The 17,649-nt window shown below is 34.7% G+C and overlaps 1 protein-coding gene across 6 annotated transcripts in view; it reads left to right on the top strand.

The window, feature by feature from the left end:
* The window catches only part of Pias1 (protein inhibitor of activated STAT 1), a 130,608-nt gene that overhangs the window by 50,796 nt on the left and 62,163 nt on the right, over positions 1 to 17,649 (top strand). The window lies entirely within an intron of this gene.

Here is a 17,649-nt window from a genome sequence, read left to right as displayed (position 1 = left end):
CAGTTGTCAGGTTTTTCATATGGCCTTTATTATAATGAGGGAGTTTCTTTCTCATTCCTAGTTTCTTTTATTATAATAGGATGTTGAATTTTGTCAAATAGCTTTTTTTTGTGTGTGTGTGTGTGTGTGTATGTGGGGGCGGGGTTGTGTTGGGGATTGTACTCAGGGCCTCACACATGATAGACAAGTTTACCACTGAGCCACATCCCCAGCCGGGGGGGGGGGGATGGGGGGATCCCTAGTCATGGTATATTTCATTTCCTATTGAATTTGGAGAGTAGATATTCTTGTTTTGTTCCTCATAGAAAGCACCTTGTCCTTCCATCATTAAGTATAGCTGTGGATTTTTTTTAATAGACGCTCTTTTTTTGGTTGAATTTTTGATCATGAAAGTTCGAATTTATTAAATACTTTTTCTGCATCTGTTGATATTTTTGTTCATAATGTTATTAATATGCTCTATTACATTGGTCATTTTTCATATATTAAACCAGTAGCTTTTGGATTTTGTCTGATTTTAGATAATCTGTCCTGTTTTCTAGATGAAAACATTAAAATATCTTTCAGTTCTGATAGTCATGGGTTTTTTGATCAATTCTGGACTTCACTTTTTTTTTAAACATATATGTCTTTGATTTTATTTCTGCCAAAACTATTGTTTGAATTAATATTTTTCTAGATTTCATTCTGTTCTACTGATCTATTTGTATGCTTATCCACTAACAGATTTATTTAATTATTATTATTATCATCATCATTATTTAAAGTAACTGAGCATGGTGATGCATGCCTATAATCCCAGTGACTCTGGAGGCTGAGGCAGGAGGATCCCAAGTGAGATCCGAAGTAACTAAGCAAAATAAAAGATAAAAAGGGCTGGCGACGTAGCTCAGTGATTGAGTGCCCGAGATTAGTCCCTGGTCTTTAAACTAAGTTTTTGGGCTGGGATGTAGCTCAGTGTAGAACACTTGCCTATTGTGTACAAGGCTTTGGGTTTGATCCCCAGAACTGGGAGAAAACTATTTTTAAAAAAATAGGTATTAAAATCAGAAGGGACATAAGAGTTTATAATGAAAAGAAAGTTCTGTTAACCTTATAATGACTCTTTTCCAAACATATTTGTCTTTTTTTGTTTTTGGGGACTGTACTCAGGACTTCTACCTCTGAGCTATATCCCCAACATTGCACTCTCTTCTCTGTTGTTTTGAGACAGGGTCTTGCTAAATTGCCCAGGCCTGCCTCAAATTTGGGATTCTCCTGCCTTGGCATTCCAGGTAGCTGGGTTTACTGGTATATGCCACTGCACCTGGCTAACTCATACTTTTTTAACTTAAATATCTCTTAAAGGTGAGGGTTAAGTGGTTTTTTGTTTCTTTGTTTTTTCTTGTATGATTAAAATGATTGTATTTCTTTTTACTTTTGAAATTTGTGTAGTTTTGATTTGGGCTATTGGAATTTTTCCTCTATAAAATCAAGAAATTTAGGGGCTGAGGTTGTGGCTCAGAGGAAAAGTGCTTGCCTAGCATGTGTAAGGCACTGAGTTTGATCCTCAACACCACATAAAAATTAAATAAAGATATTGTGTCCACCTATAACTAAAGAATAAATGTTAAAAAAAACACAAAATTTAGTATTTGGTGGTAGATTGGAACTTCACTTTTTTTTTTTTTAAGTTATAGATGGACACAATACTTTTATTTTTATGTGGTACTGAGGATCAGATCCAGTGCCTCACACATGCTAGGTGAGTGCTCTACCACTGAGCCCTAGTCCCTACAGCCACTTTGGTTTGTCATTGTCTTTTGACTTTATGATGAGTGGCTCAGATTTGCTTTTAGTTTGTTTAATTTATCTAAGAAATATTTAATGGTTTGGAGAGCTCGCAGTTTTTCTGAGAGCATTTTGGTTGTTTGCAGTTTTGGGCTATTACAAGTAAAGTTGTCGTGAGCATTTATGCACAGGTATTTACATGGATATATGTTTTCTCTAAATACATGCTCAGAAGTGGAATTGCTGGGTCACATGTATAAATATGCTCATTTCTTGAGAAAATACCAAACCATTTTCCAGAGTGATTTGATCATTTTCCATTTCTACTGGCAATGTATGAGAAATTTAGTTTTTCTGTATCCTTGCTAGTATATTTGTTATTGTCACTAATTTTTAAATTTTAGGTGTTTCAATGGATATGTAGTGATACCTCATTTGGTCTTAATTTGTGTTTCTCTAATGGATAATGGTGTTGCATATCACTCCTTCTGCTTCTTTGCCATCTGTATATACTCAGGTGAAATGTCTATGCATGTCTCACACTTTGTTGTTTTGGGTTCATTTTTTTCCCCCAGTGGTAGGGATGCCTTTCACATTTTTTAATTGGATTATTTGTTTCAAGAGTTCTTTTAGAAATTCTAGATACTAGTTCTTAGTAAAATATGTAGTTTGCAAGTATTTTCTTTCAGTCTGTAGCTTGTTTTTCTTTATATTTTTTAACTTTTTTATTTTGGCCATAGGGTCTCACCTTGTTGCCTAGGCCGGCTTTGAACTTGCAAACCTCCTGCCTCAGCCTCTTGAGTAGCTGGGATTATAGGCATGCATCACTACATCTGGCTCTAACTTTTTTAAACTTTGATTTTGATATAATTATAGATCCACAGGAGTTTGCAGAGAAGTTTATAGGAACACCCTGTGTATTTTTTACCAAACCTCCATTAAATTCTTTTCTATGTATAGTGTATAAAATTCAGTGTCAAAACTAGGAAATCAACTAGGGTACAATTCACAGCTTGTGCTACATATGCACTCATTTGTGTATGTGTAGCTCTGTGTAGTTTTTACCACAATCAAGGTCTTTAACTGTACTAATACCACAACCCTTTCCCCTTTTGGCCTTTTGATATCCTACCCACTTTCCTCCTCCATTCCTAAACTCCTTGGTTCATCTAAAATGTTGTGCATATCAGTAATTTGTTCTTTTTTATTGCTGAGAAGTATTCCATTATATGATGTACCACCATTTATTATACACTGAAATACATTTGGATAGTTTTCTGTTTGTCTGTTAATTAGATAAAGTTGCTGTGAATATTCATATGCAGGTTTCTATGTGGAAATAAGTTCTTTTTATTTCTGGGATAAATGCCCAAGAATTACTAATTGTTGGGCCATATGGTAAGTTCTAGTTTTAAAAGGAGCTGCAAATTTTCTTTCAGATGATATTTTATATTCCTACCCGCCATGTATGAGTGTTTCTCTGCATTCTCACCAGCATTTGGTGTCATCACTATTTTATTTTGGCCTTTCATAGAGGTGTGTAGTGTTATGTGTTAGTGAATGGTTTCAATATGCATTTGCCTAATAGCTATCCATGTTGAATATCTTTTTATTTGCTACCTGGATATTTTTTAGTGAATTTTCTTCATGTCTTAGTCTAATTTCATTTATTTTCCTGCCCTTCCTTCCTCCCTCTTGTCCTCCTTTCCTTTCTTCCTTCCACTGGGTATGTCAACCCAGGGCCTTGCACATGTTAGAAAAGTGCTCTGCCGTCGAGTCATATTACCAACTTTTGTCCATTTTCTAATTGGAGGGTTGAGTTTGGTTTGGTTTGGTTTCTTTTCTACCATTGTCTCACACCTACCAGGCAGGGACTCTACCACTGAGCATTACTTGGAGCCCAGCTCTCTTTTTTTAAATTATTATTATTTAATTTTTTATTTGTAGTTAGACACAATACCTTTATTTTATTTATTTATTATGCTGTGCTGAGGATCTATCCCAGGGCCTTGAGCCACAACCCTAGCTCTAGAGCCCTGCTTTTGAATTTTGAATCTATTCTTTCTATTTTGCTCTGTTCTTTTCTATTCATTGTGGTATAGGGGATTGAACCTGGAGTATAACTCCAGCCCAGACAGGGTCTTGCTATGTTGCCAGGGTTGTTCTCGAAGTGACCCTCTTGCCTCAGTCTCCTGAGTTGCTGAGATCACTGGCATATGCCACCATGCCCAGCTCTATTTTCTAGATTCTGGTCATTTTTCAGGTTTATGACTTGCAAAATTTCCCCCATTCTGTAGCTAGTCTTTTTATCTTCTTAAATAGGGTCTTGTGCAAAGCAAAGTGTTTATGTTTGACATAGGATCTCAGCTGTATTGCTCAGGCTGCCTTGAACTCCTGGGCTGAAGCAATTTTCCTGCATCAGCCTCCTAAGTGGCTGGGACTATAGGTGTATACCACTGTGCCAGGCTCATTAATGAAGTCTACTTTAATGACCTTTTTTCTTTTATAGCAGTATTTTTTCATGGCAAGTCTGTGAACTCTTTGACTAACCCTAGATATCAGATATTTTCTCTCATGCTTTAAAAAGAAAGTTTGTATTTTTATACTTAATATTTTATGCTTAAATCTATGATCCATTTGTTGTTAATTTTTTTCATAAGGTATGAAATTTACGTTGAGGTTGATTTATGGAGATCTGTCTGCTCTAAAACCATTTCTTTAAAAGACCGTCTTTCCTACATTGTATTGTTTTCACACCTTTATATGAAATCAATTATTCATATGTATGTTCATCTTTTTCAGGATCCTCTGATCTTTTGTATGTTTCACTGTCGCATGCTTGATTCCTATAGCTATGTAGTTATAAAATTGATAGGGCATTTTCTCTTTATTTTTATATTTAAATATTCTTGTAATGCCTTTGCTTTTCTATACAGCTTTTGTAATTATTATTATTACTTTTGTGTGTGTGTGCTGGGGACCAAACCCAGGGCTTTGTGTAAGCATTCTACCAATGAGCTACATACTTCAGTCCCTAGAGTTATCTTATTTATCTCTATTGAAAGAATCTTGATGGAATTTTGACAAAATTGCTTTAAATCTTCATATAAATTAATGGATGATTAATTATTTTTTCTACCCCAAGCCTTCCAGTATATGAACATATGGTATCATGTCTCTATTAAGTTAGGTCTTTTTAAATTTTATCAATATTTTGTAGTTTTTTAGTACCTCAGCTTCCTTGATATTATTTTATATTGTCTATAAAATGGAACAGTCTGATCTATTGAATGAAAAGGGTTAGGATCTAAACTCGGTATATTAATCTAACTGCTGAAAATTCCTGAAATTGTCTATCAGTTAAAATTGTGTACCTTATTTAAATAGATACCACGCAGTAAACTTTCCTCCAGATTCAGGTCAGATTGCTGTTTCTTTTGTTAAACACAAATGAAGTTGATTTACATTTCAGGTCCACATGTGGAAAATCATTACTGGATATTTAAGACTATCATTATTCAGCATAATGAGATGATCTTACCATGAGAAGTATAGACAAAAAAAGTGATGGGAGATCCATACTTTCTTTTCCATGCAGCTATTCTTGGTCATGCAAGATGGCTGATATTACTTTGGATTGTTTGGTGCCACACTGGAAAGATAGTTTTGGACAAGTAGCTAAACCTAAGAACCACACTTGCCTACACATTTTTATGGATCAGCTATAGTAAACTAATGTTTTTGTTTGTGTTTCTACTTCTGAACTTGCAGATTTTCTACTTGGGGTGAGAGTTCAGGATAGTATTAGTTATTTACTGATTTGAAATTTAGGTGATTGTCATGGGTTATCCACTAATTTTTAGTTGTTTTCCCTCTGATCATTGTTCATAGCAAGTGTACTTGGATATGGGGACCCCTACTTGAAGGAATTTTCTTTTTTCTTTTTCTTTCTTTCTTTTTTTTTTTTAATGTTGGGGCTTGAACCCAGGGCCTTGTGCATATGAGGGAAGCACTCTACCAACTGAACTATATCCCCAGCCCTTAAAGGAATTTTCTTAATCCTTATCAGAAGAAAATTCTTTGTCTTCCTGGAGGGGAGTTAACCTTATAGTTTATAAGATTAAGTTCTCTTTCAGAAGTATAAATCAATATTTATCCAAATGTCTGGGATTTCTGGTTCATCTCTTGTAAATATAAAATCAGTTCTGGGCAAATGTTAGATATCTAACATCAACACTAGATATTTATAACTTTTAGTCTTTGGAGTCTTTCCTGGGTTCATGAATTTTGGGTGCTACATAATTTTTAATACTTCAACCCTTATATTTCATTTAAGAAAGGGTAGAATGTATTTGAAAATGGCTATTAAACTATACCTAAATACAATTGTACAACTGACAATAATTTATCATGAAAGATAAAGGTGGCCAACATTTATGAACAGGGAAAAAGGTGATGATAAAAATGTATCCTTATGATAAAAATGTATCCTAGAGACAGTACACATTTAAGGAAAATTCAATTTGTTTCCATCTGTATTGCCAAGAAGGTAGTGAAATATTATTTTGAACAACTTTTCTCTCTAATCTAGAATGGTACACTTATACAAGAATTGTTGCACAAAAAAAACTATTGGAAAATCAACATCGAAGCCAGGTGTGGTGGAACTGTAATCTCATCTACGCAGGAGAATGACATAGGAGGATAGCAAGTTAGAGGCCAGCCTTAGTGAGACCCTTTCTCAAAATAAAAAATAGAAAGGTCTAGTTCAGTGGAAGTGCGCCCTCAGTGCTGCAAAAATAAATAAATAAATAAGAAATGAAAAAGCACTGACTCTAAATTTATAAGTCTAGCCAAGACTTCTCTACCTCCAGGTCTCTACCCTCTGGATTAAAGGCATTCTCTCCTTTTCTTCTCTTCTCTCACTTCCTTCCTTTAATCAAATCTAGGGCTTTACTCATGCTAGGCAAACATTCTACCTCTGAGCTATCCCCCCCAGCACCTAATTTCATCCTTTTTATTGCCCAGGTCAAAAATTTTATTGTTATTCTTAACTATTCTCTTTGGTTATGTCCTAAATCTAATTAGTTAGAAAATCTTCTTGGCTTTATCTTTGAAACATACCCAGAATCAGACTCATGACCTTTATTGGTACAACCCTGTGTGGGCCAATACCTGGTTATTAAATTGATCTCTACTTATATCTTTACTCACTTTATACTGTTATCAACTTTGCATCCAGAGTGATTGTGTGTGTGTGTGTATGAGAGAGAGAGAGAGAGAGAGAGAGAAAGGTGTTACATAAGCACCCTACTTCTGAGCTACATCCCTACACTTTTTGGAGGGTTGGGGGGATAGTTGTGAATTTAACTCAGGAGCATTTAACCTTTGAGCTATATTCCCAGCCCTATTTATTTATTTGGTCTTGAAAAGTTGCTTAGAGCCTCACCAAGTTGCTCAGGCTGGCCTCATCCTCCTAAATCACTGGGATTATAGATGTGTAACACTACACTTTGTCCCCAACCATATTTTAAGTTCATTGTTATTTTTTTAAATATATATATATATATTGTAGATGGATACAATACCGTTATTTTAATTTTACTTACATTTATTTTTATGTGGTACTGATGACCAAACCCAGTGCTTCACACGTTAGACAAGCACTCTACCACTGAGCCACAAACCTAGCCCCTTACATTTATTTATTTATTTATTTATTTATTTATTTATTTATTTGTTTATTTATTTATTTATTAGTGCTAGAGATTGATCCCAGAGGCACATTGTCATTGAGCCACACCCTCAGCTCTTATTCATTCATTCATTCATTCATTCATTCATTCATTCATTCATTCAGAGATCCGGTCTCGCTAAGTTGCTTAAAATCTCACCAAGTTCCTGAGGCTGGTCTCAAACTTGCAATCCTCCTATCTCAGCTTCCCAAACTACTGGGATTACAGATGTGCATTGCTGTGGCCTGGCCATATTTTTAGTTTTTATTTTGACACAGAAACTTACTGAATTGTTATTGCTGGCTTCAATTTTGTAATCTTCTGCCTTAGCCTCCAGAATAGCTGGGATTATAGGTGTGTACCACTGGACCCTGCTCACAGTGACTTTTAGATATAAACTAATGTTACTCCTCTGTTGATAACTCTCCATTGTCTTCCCATCAGACTCAGTGAAATCCAAAGTTTTTATGAGTGTACCCTCTTATTACCTGTCAGATACCATCTACAACTTTGGAGAGGGGCAGTTTTGATGATTGAACCCAAGGGCACTCTACCACTGAGCCACATCCCAGCCCTTTTTTTATTTTGAGAGAAGTTCTTGCTCAGTTGGCTAGCTGGCCTCAAAATTTTCAATCATCTTGCCTCACCCTCCCAAATCACTGGGATTACAGTTGTGCTTTTTTAGTTGCAAGAAAGAATACTACCTCAGGTTACATAAGAAAAATTTATTGTGAGATATGTAGGGGTTAAAACCAGAAAAAAAATTATGTTCTTTGTCTAGTTATGTGCTTTCTCTTCCTCTATATCTTTGTTAGCATCTTCTCATTACCAGCTCTCAGAGACCCTCCATGTTCTATAGTCTTTTTTTTTTTTTTAAGTCCTGAGAGAAGCTGATTTTCATTAAATTTTGTTTTATTTATCTGATGGATGGATCCTTTCAGGCCTTGTCATTTTATTGCTCATTCAAAAGTTGAGCCACCCCTTGGAAAGTTAAACTTCCTGGTCCTATCAGTGGATACTAAATACAGAGGATATAATGGGTTAGAGGCACTTCTGTGGTAGGTGGTGAAGACTAGGAATATTCACCAGAAGAGGAAGCTGGGTGTATTGGGCACCATGACTAAAATGTCCAGTGTAATCAAGAGAAGGGGAAAAAGAAGGAATTCTGAAAAAAGAGATGTGGGCCTTACATGTACAATATATGGCAGAGGTATAGGAATTGAAAATGTGGAACTAGTACCTGCATAAATAGTAAATAAAGTAGAAATATAATTTTATAAAAGTTAAACTTCTAACTAGTGACATGAATTAGAAATTGTTCAAGAGGGTGCTGGGGATGTGGCTCAAGCGGTAGCGCGCTCGCCTAGCGTGCGTGCGATCCGGGTTCGATCCTCAGCACCACATACAAACGAAGATGTTGTGTCTGCTGAGAACTAAGAAAAAATAAATATTAAAATTCTCTCTCTGTCCCTCTCTCTCTCTCTCTCTCACTCTTAAAAAAAAAAAAAGAAGGAAAAAAAGAAATTGTTCAAGAGTACCTAATTGATCATTTAAAATTCCTGGCCAGAAGTGGCAGTACCTGTAATCTTAGCTACCTGGTGGCTGAGGCAGGAGAATTCCAAGTTTGCAGGTTTGAGGCCAGCCTGAGCAACTTAGTGAGACCCTGTCTCAATATAAAAAGGGCTGGAAATATAGCTCAGTGATGGAGTACCCCTGGGTTGAATCCCATACCTTTAAAAAATTAACATACTTACTTTGCAATTTAACCAAATATTGAAGTTTTTTTTTTAATTTTTTTTTTTAGTTGTTGATAGACCTTTATTCATTTTTTTATATGTGGTGCTGAGAATTGAACCCAGTGCCTCACGCATGTGAGATGTGTTCTGTACTACTGAGCCACAACACCAGCCCCATATTGAAGTTTTTTAAAGATTTGAAAGCTAAACAATGAAATTAAATGTTGGAAAAATATAGATTGAGTTTAAATAAATTCATACATAATAATTAAAAAATATTGGAATGAGGAAAGAATTTTCCCTAGGTAAAATCACAGATAAATCATTAATATTTTAATTCAGGGAACTAAAAAAATTATTATAAAAATTATAAACTAAGGGCAACTTTTTTGCAATGTATATCCATATTACATATTATAAACATATTAAAAGTTATTGGAAATAACCTGTATGGATAGATGTGCTTAATCCCACCCAGCCACCATATGATATTACTTTAGTTTTTATATTTTCCTGTTTTCCCAGGTGACATTTTATATATTATTCTATTCTCTAACCACAGCCTCCCAAGAACTGTTATTTTTTTTTTTATTTCTTCCTCACTAAGAAAATGGAGTGAATTAGAAGATAACTTCTAAAGGCTCCCATCACATATATATGTTATTTTCACCTCTGCTCATAATGTTATATATGTTTTCTTATGGGACTGTGGGTGGACTCTGAGGCCAGATCCTATCCTTGTGCATTAGAGTCCTCTCTCTTGCCTACTAAAGTCAAATAGTATTTCATATTGCAGTTGTGTCCTGTTTCTTAGTGATACCTGTTTTGTATGAGTGGAAAATTTTATGTGTAATTTTGGTTGTACCCCAAAGAATTAACCAGGTTTTATTATAAAATATTTACCATCATGAAAATTCAAAAATTTAGTAATTAGATTTCAGGATTATGTGTTTTTATATGTCTAGATTGTTATCTACCTACCTATCACATATACATATATAATATTACATTGGTTTTGTACAAGAAGTGATCAAAATTATTATAAAAACAATACTCATTATGAAGAATTTTAGAAATAGAAATTACAAAGAAATTGATTTTTAATTCTTTGATTTTTCAATGCATAATATGTAAATTGGCTTATGCTTTACATTTCAAGTTTTTATCTTTCCTTTTTTCACTGATTTTTTTTTTTTTTTTGCACTGAGGATTGAACTCAGGGGCACTCAACCACTGAGCCACATGCCAGCCCTATTTTGTATTTTTATTTAGAGACAGGATCTCACTGAGTTGCTTAGTGCCTCACTATTGTTGAGGCTGGCTTTAAACTCTCAATCCTCCTACCTCAGCCTCCAGAGCCACTGGGATTACAGTCGTGTGCCACCGCACCCAGCTCATCGAATATTTTAACTGTGTTCTTGTCATTAAATATTCTTCCTAGAAAAATTCCTATTTTTAAGAAAGTACTTGGTCAAGGCAGAGTGAATTTATTAATGATTTATTGTATTTAATTGAAGGAAACAAATTTTCTGTACTCATGTTTTAAATGTATTTGGGAACTTAATGATAAAACTGTATTATTCCAGCTACACTTTTTAAAATCACATAGTTGTCAGGTTTTTGTTTGAGTAAACCAGAGAGTTTATTAAATATTTTAAGGCTGGCATTTGTAGTTTCACATGCCCTAAGACAGCAAGAAATATTTTATAACAGAAAGATGACTATTTTTAGCTTTTCTTTCTGCTGGTGAGGTGGAATAGCGAATATTTTTAGAGCAGTTGAAAGTACAGCCACTTAGATTAGCTCAATGTTTCTATCATCAGACTCTCAGTAACCTTGTTTATTTTATGTACTTAGGTTTTACCTTCCAATGTTTTGAATTTATATAAATTGCAACATGATTCCTCTTTTTTCTTTTTGGTCTAATTCACCTTTGGAACAATAGGGTGAAGAAGAAATAAGATGAAATTTCTAAAATCTTAACTTTTTATTTGTATATTTTATGTATTTTGAATTTTATTTTTTGGTTATTTTGGGCAGTGTTTTTCTTTCTTAAAGATGAAACTTCGGTGATTTATATTGAGGGGAGATTTAACACTTGCTCCCCATAACTGTAATAGACCCTTAATATTCACAAAGAATATCCCTGTATTCATTGTAAATACCTTAATTATGAACACCACAAGATCATTTTATCTCTCCCTGAAAATACACAGGATATTTCAGTGACTCTTGTTTTTATCCTTAATTAGAGTTACTGATGAAACTTCTGTCTTACCAAAAATTTCAAAGTACTGAGTATTATAGGACTTTAAAGATCTTTAGAATTGGTGACAATTATTCACAACACTGTGGTTATTAATTTATAAACCTGAAATGGTAATATAATTTCCTATTTCAGTTATGAAAACAGAGATTTGATATTTTTGTTAAAATCAGTGGCTTAATAATTTATACCAAACCTGTTGCAGTCTGGCTTCTGAATCTACCATCCCATTATCTCAAGAACAGTTCTTTTTTTTTTTTTTTTTTTTTATTTCTTCCTCCAGCCAAGATAAGGAACTTAGGACTCATTCATTATTAAATGTAATTCTTATCTTAACTGACCTCTGCAACCTGCTTTAAAATCATCTTCTCCCTTGGTATCAAGGACCGCATTTCCCCATGCTTTTCCTTTTGTATTTCTGGCTATTATTTCCTTGATATTAGCTTAATTATTGGTACTAGTTCCTCAGGATTTTGTTGCCTGCTCCTTTGCACATGCTCCTCTTTGCCACTTGGCATGTATATATATACACATATATTTTTTTGAAGTACTAGGACTTAGTACATGCCAAGCAAGGACTTTACTGAGTGTTATACCCCCCGGCCCTTAGCCACTGTTTTTTTTGGGGGGAGGGGGTGTACTGGGGATTTAACCCAGGTGTGCCTTATGAGCTATATCCTCCTTCACCTTTTCTTTTTTCTGAGATAAGATCTCACTGAGTTGCTTAGGGCCTAAGTTGCAGATTCTGGCCTTGAATTTGAGATTCTACTGTCTCAACCTCCCAAGTTGCTGGAATTATAGGCATACACCACCATGCCTGGCAGTCACTGTTTTTATTAAAATAACTTTAGCAAAATGTTCTTGATACACTGTACACTGAACATAAAATGTAAAATTTGGGTGAATTTAAAAAAATATATTTTAGTTGTAGATGGACACAACACCTTTATTTTTATTTATTTATTACTTACTTACTTTGATGTTGGGGATTGAACCCAAGGCCTTGTGCATTCGAGGCAAGCCCTCTACCAACTGAGCTATATCCTCAGCCTCTTATTTATTTATTTTTATGTGGTGCTGAGGATCAAACCCAGGGCTTCTCACGTGCTAGGTGAGCACTCTATTACTGAGCCACAACCCTAGCCCCCGCATCCTTTACTTTTAACTTACTTGTGTTTTTATATCAAAGTGAGTTTCCTGTAAAGAGGTTATAAGCTGATTTTATAATATCTTTCAATCTAACGACATTAACCTTTTAATTATGTAATTTAATGTTATTAATGTGGTTGGTTTTAAATCCACCATCTTGGCATTTATTTTCTTTTTGTCCCATCTGTTATTTTTTAGGGGGCGAGGGGACTTTACCACTGATGTACACTCCTGGATAAAAATTTTTAGACTGGGTCTCACTAATCTGCTGAGGCTGACCTTGAACTTGTGATCATTTTGCCTCATCCTCTTGAGTCTTTTCTTCATATCTGTTTCCCTTTTATTCGTGTGCCCCCTCTTGGATTATTTTTTTGTGATTCTATTAGTATTTCCTTTATTGGTTAATGGTTGTGTTATTTGAGAAGATGCCTTCACATTTGTAGCGTATGTCTCTAATTCATCACAGTATACCTTCAAGTGACATTTTACCACTTCACATATATACTTAAAATAGTATATTTCAATTTTTTTAATTCCTTTTTTTTTTTAAGTTGTAGTTGGACCTTTATTTATTTTTGTGTGGAACTGAGGATTGAACCCAGTGCTTTGTGCATGGTAGACAAGTGCTCTACCACTAAGCCACAACCCCTGCCCCAGCAAATTTCAATTTTTGCTCTCCTGGCCTTTGTGCTTTTCTTGTCAAACATTTTACTTGTATTTAAGTTTTAAAATTAATAGTATGTATTGTTTTTGCTTTAAACAATTAATTATCTTCTACAGATATTTAAATAACAAAACAGTTTATCATATTTATCTGTGTTGTTTCCATTTCTGATGTTTCTCATTTCTTTGTGTACATGCAGATTTCAATCTGGTATCATTTTCCTTTTATTTAAATGACTTTCTTTGCTATTTCTTTAAATGTAAAGATGACTGGTGAGTTCTTATACCTTTGTATTTCTCAGACACCTTTTATCTTGCATTTGTTGGTATAAGATATTTTGTGGAGTTAAGAATTCACATTTGAGTTGCGGTGGCACATACCTGTAATCCTGGCAACCCAGGAGGCTGAGGCAGGAGGATCAAGGGCCCGAGGCTGAGGCAGGAGGCTAGCCTCAGCAAGTAAGGCCCCTAAGCAACTTAGTTAGACCTGAAAACAGGCTTCTTCTGTTTTTTATTTTGTATTTCTGGTCATTCTTATTTTAGTTAACCCTTAAATGTTGGTGTTATCAGAAATTCTGCTGTTTTTTGACTCATGGAAATAATTGTCAGGTGTTCTCTCTAGTCCAGTAACTTTTCTGTCTACATGAGATTTCCTGACTGGTTATATCTGCTCAGACCTCTTACTAAGTTCCAGATTTGTGTTTCCTTATAGCTGTCGCTCCCTGAATAAGTGAAAAGAAGCTCTAATGTACTGACAGTTCTGGAAGACAGCTGCTGAAAGAACTGTACAAGCAAAAGATATTCTCAAGTACACAGGAAACTTGGTAGAAAAGAGGATTCTTAGGGAAAGGATCAAAGGGGAAAATGGCCAAATGGTATGGTTGTTGACTTCACTATAGGTTCACCAGACAAGTAAACAAAACAAAACCCTTATATCTGCGCTCATAAGCAAAATAACTATCAGTTCTTTGATGCACTACCAAGAGAAACTAACCCCCAAAAGATGTGGACAGTACAGGAATGACTTGTGAGGCAGAAAAGAGGAATGAGGACAAGGGAGTCCCAAATGGCAACTAGTATATAGAGTAGAACTGTGCTAAGTTAAATGATTAATGTGATTTACCTGAACTCTGCAGGGAAACTCAAATCTTAAGAGGCCAGTGAACTGCTGCTAAGAATGAAAGAAGAAAACATCCTTTCACTTTGATTTTATAAGTCCTGCTGCTTTTAATTTTTTAATTATATTGTTTGGTTTTCTATAAAAATTAAATTAAAAATTATAATTAAAATTTTCTAAAATGATAATGCCACTAGTTTTAATTTGAATGCCACACCAAATGAAAATCTTTGAGGCAGGAGTGGTATAATTAGTACTGTGCTTATTATACCAAAAATATTCTTGGAAGAGTAATAGTCACTATTTTTTAAGAACCCAGCAATATGCTATCTCTACTGGTTCTCTTTTATTTAGTTTGTCACCCAACTAAAGGTATCCTAAGAAAATATAATTTTATTTTTATTCTTTGGAAGAATCTTTGAGGATGGAAAAGCAAAAACCTTTTTTTTTAATTAAAAAATTTTTTAAGTTGTAGATGGACACAATATGTTTATTTTCATGTGGTGTTGAGGATCAAACTCAGTGTCTCACATGTGTAGGCAAGTGCTCTCCCACTGAGCTACAGCTCCAAAAACTTTTTTTTATAATTTGAAAGTTTAATGATGTATTTAAAGTTTTTTTATATTTTGAAAGTTAAATGATATATTTTAAAAATTGCATTTCTAGGTGGGAGCAGTGATGCACACCTGTAGTCCCAGGACTTGGGAGGCTGAGGCTGAAGGACCACAAGTTCAAGGACAGCCTGGGCTACTTAATAAGATCCTGTTACAGAATTCAAAATAAAAAGGAGCTGGGCATGGTAGCACACACCTATAATTCCATAGGATAGGGAACCTGAGGCAGGATGATGATAAGTTCAAAGCCAGCCCCTGCAATTTAGCAAGGCCCTAAGCAACCTAGCACGAGACCCTGTCTCAAAAATAAAATAAAAAGAGCTGGGAATGTTGCTCAGTGGTTCAAGCCCTTGTACCAACTGGGAACGTAGCTTAGTGGTAACTCATCCCTGGGTTCAATTCAGTACTGGGAGAAAAATGCATTTCTAACATGCTTTTGAACATGTAAAATTTGCACATATATAGTATTCTAATTCTATAAAAACATTGCTGTTAGTTTTATGGGGGAGATTTTTGGTGATAAAATTGCAGCTGTTGGGATTATGGCTCAGTGGTAGAGTGTTCACCTAGCATATTCGAGGCCCTGGGTTTGATCCCCACCACCACATGAAAAATAAAAGATATTGTGTCCAACTCAACTAAAAAATAAATATTAAAAAAATTGCAAGGGGCTGGGGTTGTGGCTCAGCGGTAGAGCACTTGCCTAGACATGGAAGGCCCTGGGTTTGATCCTCAGCACCACATAAAAATAAGTAAAATAAAGGTATTGTGTTCAACTACAACTAAAAATAAATAAATAAATAAATATATATATATATATATATATATATATTTTTTTTTTTTTTTTAAAGAAGTAAAACATTTCCCTTAAAGGCACGCCCAAAGTTAGAAGGAGCCCATCTTTGTCTTGTGTACATGCCTGGACTCTTTTTGATTTTTTTGGGTCCATGTCCAGAGTTATAACTTTTGCTATTTCTTAGGGTGGTGGTGCTGTTCAGAGTTATAAATGAATATAACTTAAGGGTCAAATAGATTTTTTTAAATGTATTTTTTAGTTGTAGTTGGACACAATGCCTTTATTTTTTTAATATATGTTTATTTTTTAGTTGTTGGATACAATACCTTTATTTTTATTTATTTATTTTTAATGTGGTGCTGAGGATCAAGCCCAGAGTCTCGCAGGTGTGAGGCGAGCACTTTACCGCTGAGCCACAACCTCAGCCCCTCAAATAGATTTAAAAAAAAAAAAAAAAGAAAGAAAGAAAATAGGTGGGTGCGGTGGCACACATCTATAATCCCATTGGCTTAGGAAGCTGAGAGAGGGGGATCACAAGTTCAAAGCCAGCCTTAACAGGACCCTATTTCAAAATAATAAAAAAAAAAAAATTTAAAATAGCCTGGGATGTGGTTCAGTGGTTGAACACCCTTGGATTCAATCCCCAGTATTTAAAAAAAAAAAAATACCCTTATGTTTTCTTATTTCCCTTTTTCTAGGGGCAGCCATTTTGACCTCTTTTGGCTTTTTTTTTTTTTTTTAATCTAGAAATAATATGCTTGCATTACAAATTCTTGTGCTTTTAAGACATTAAATATTGATTTCCCTGCATGGAATATAAGGATTTAATTCATATTTCTCCCCTGCCATATAAACCATTTCTGTCTTCTTCTCTTGGTTATTTTTGTTTCTCATTTCATTATTTTCTATGACTACATATGTAAATTATCTGTAGTTTACTGCTATTTTTTTCTTTCTTGAATACCTTTTATTTTCCTTTTTTTTTTTTTGATAATAGTCTTACCCTCTTACATGTACTCATTTTTCTTTCATTTCCAGACTTTTTTTGTCATCTGTGTAACTTGCTCACAAGACAGATGTCTAAATTCATCTGTGTAGGGTTTAATTTTCTATATGTATCAGTTTCATCTTCTATAAGAATTGTCTCCCTTGCCCTTCTGAATTGATATTTTTGCCAAATCTGTTTTCTCCCTCCCTCTTGAAAGACTTTACAGATTTCCATGTCATCCTTCCATAAGGGCCATGGTAATATTTGTATGATTCCAATTTTAGTATATGTGCTGTTGAAGGAAGCAGCATTCTGAGGTTTTCTTTTCATTGTCTGCTGTGTGTGTGTGTTGGTGTGTTGAGACAGAATTTCATCGTGTTGCTCAGGCTGGTCTCAAAGGCCTGCATTCAAAGGATCCTCCTACCTCAGCCTCCTGAATGTTGGGACTATGGGCATGCATCTGCCTACCTTCTTTCACTGTCATCTTAAATATTCATTTGTCACTTATCTAGGTTAATTTCCTATTCCCTATGCCTTTATCTTGTTCTTTGTTTTCTCCCTCCCATTGATTTAATATATCCACTAGTACCTCTCAGAGAAAGGCTGCATGGAAGATAAATTTTTTGAGACTTTGCATGTCTGAGAAGTTTTATTTTGTTTTCATATTTGATAGTTTGGTTGGGTGTAGAATTCAGGATGAAATAACTTTTTCTTTAGAATTTAGAAGGCAGTGATTTTTTTTTCCATTGCCATTTATTTATTTATTCAGATATTTTTCTTTAGTTGTAGATGGACACAATGGCTTCATTTTATTT

Source organism: Ictidomys tridecemlineatus, chromosome 5 (assembly GCF_052094955.1).
Source record: "Ictidomys tridecemlineatus isolate mIctTri1 chromosome 5, mIctTri1.hap1, whole genome shotgun sequence".
NCBI classification, from domain to species: Eukaryota; Metazoa; Chordata; class Mammalia; order Rodentia; family Sciuridae; genus Ictidomys; species Ictidomys tridecemlineatus.
This window is presented reverse-complemented; position numbering and strand designations above follow the sequence as displayed.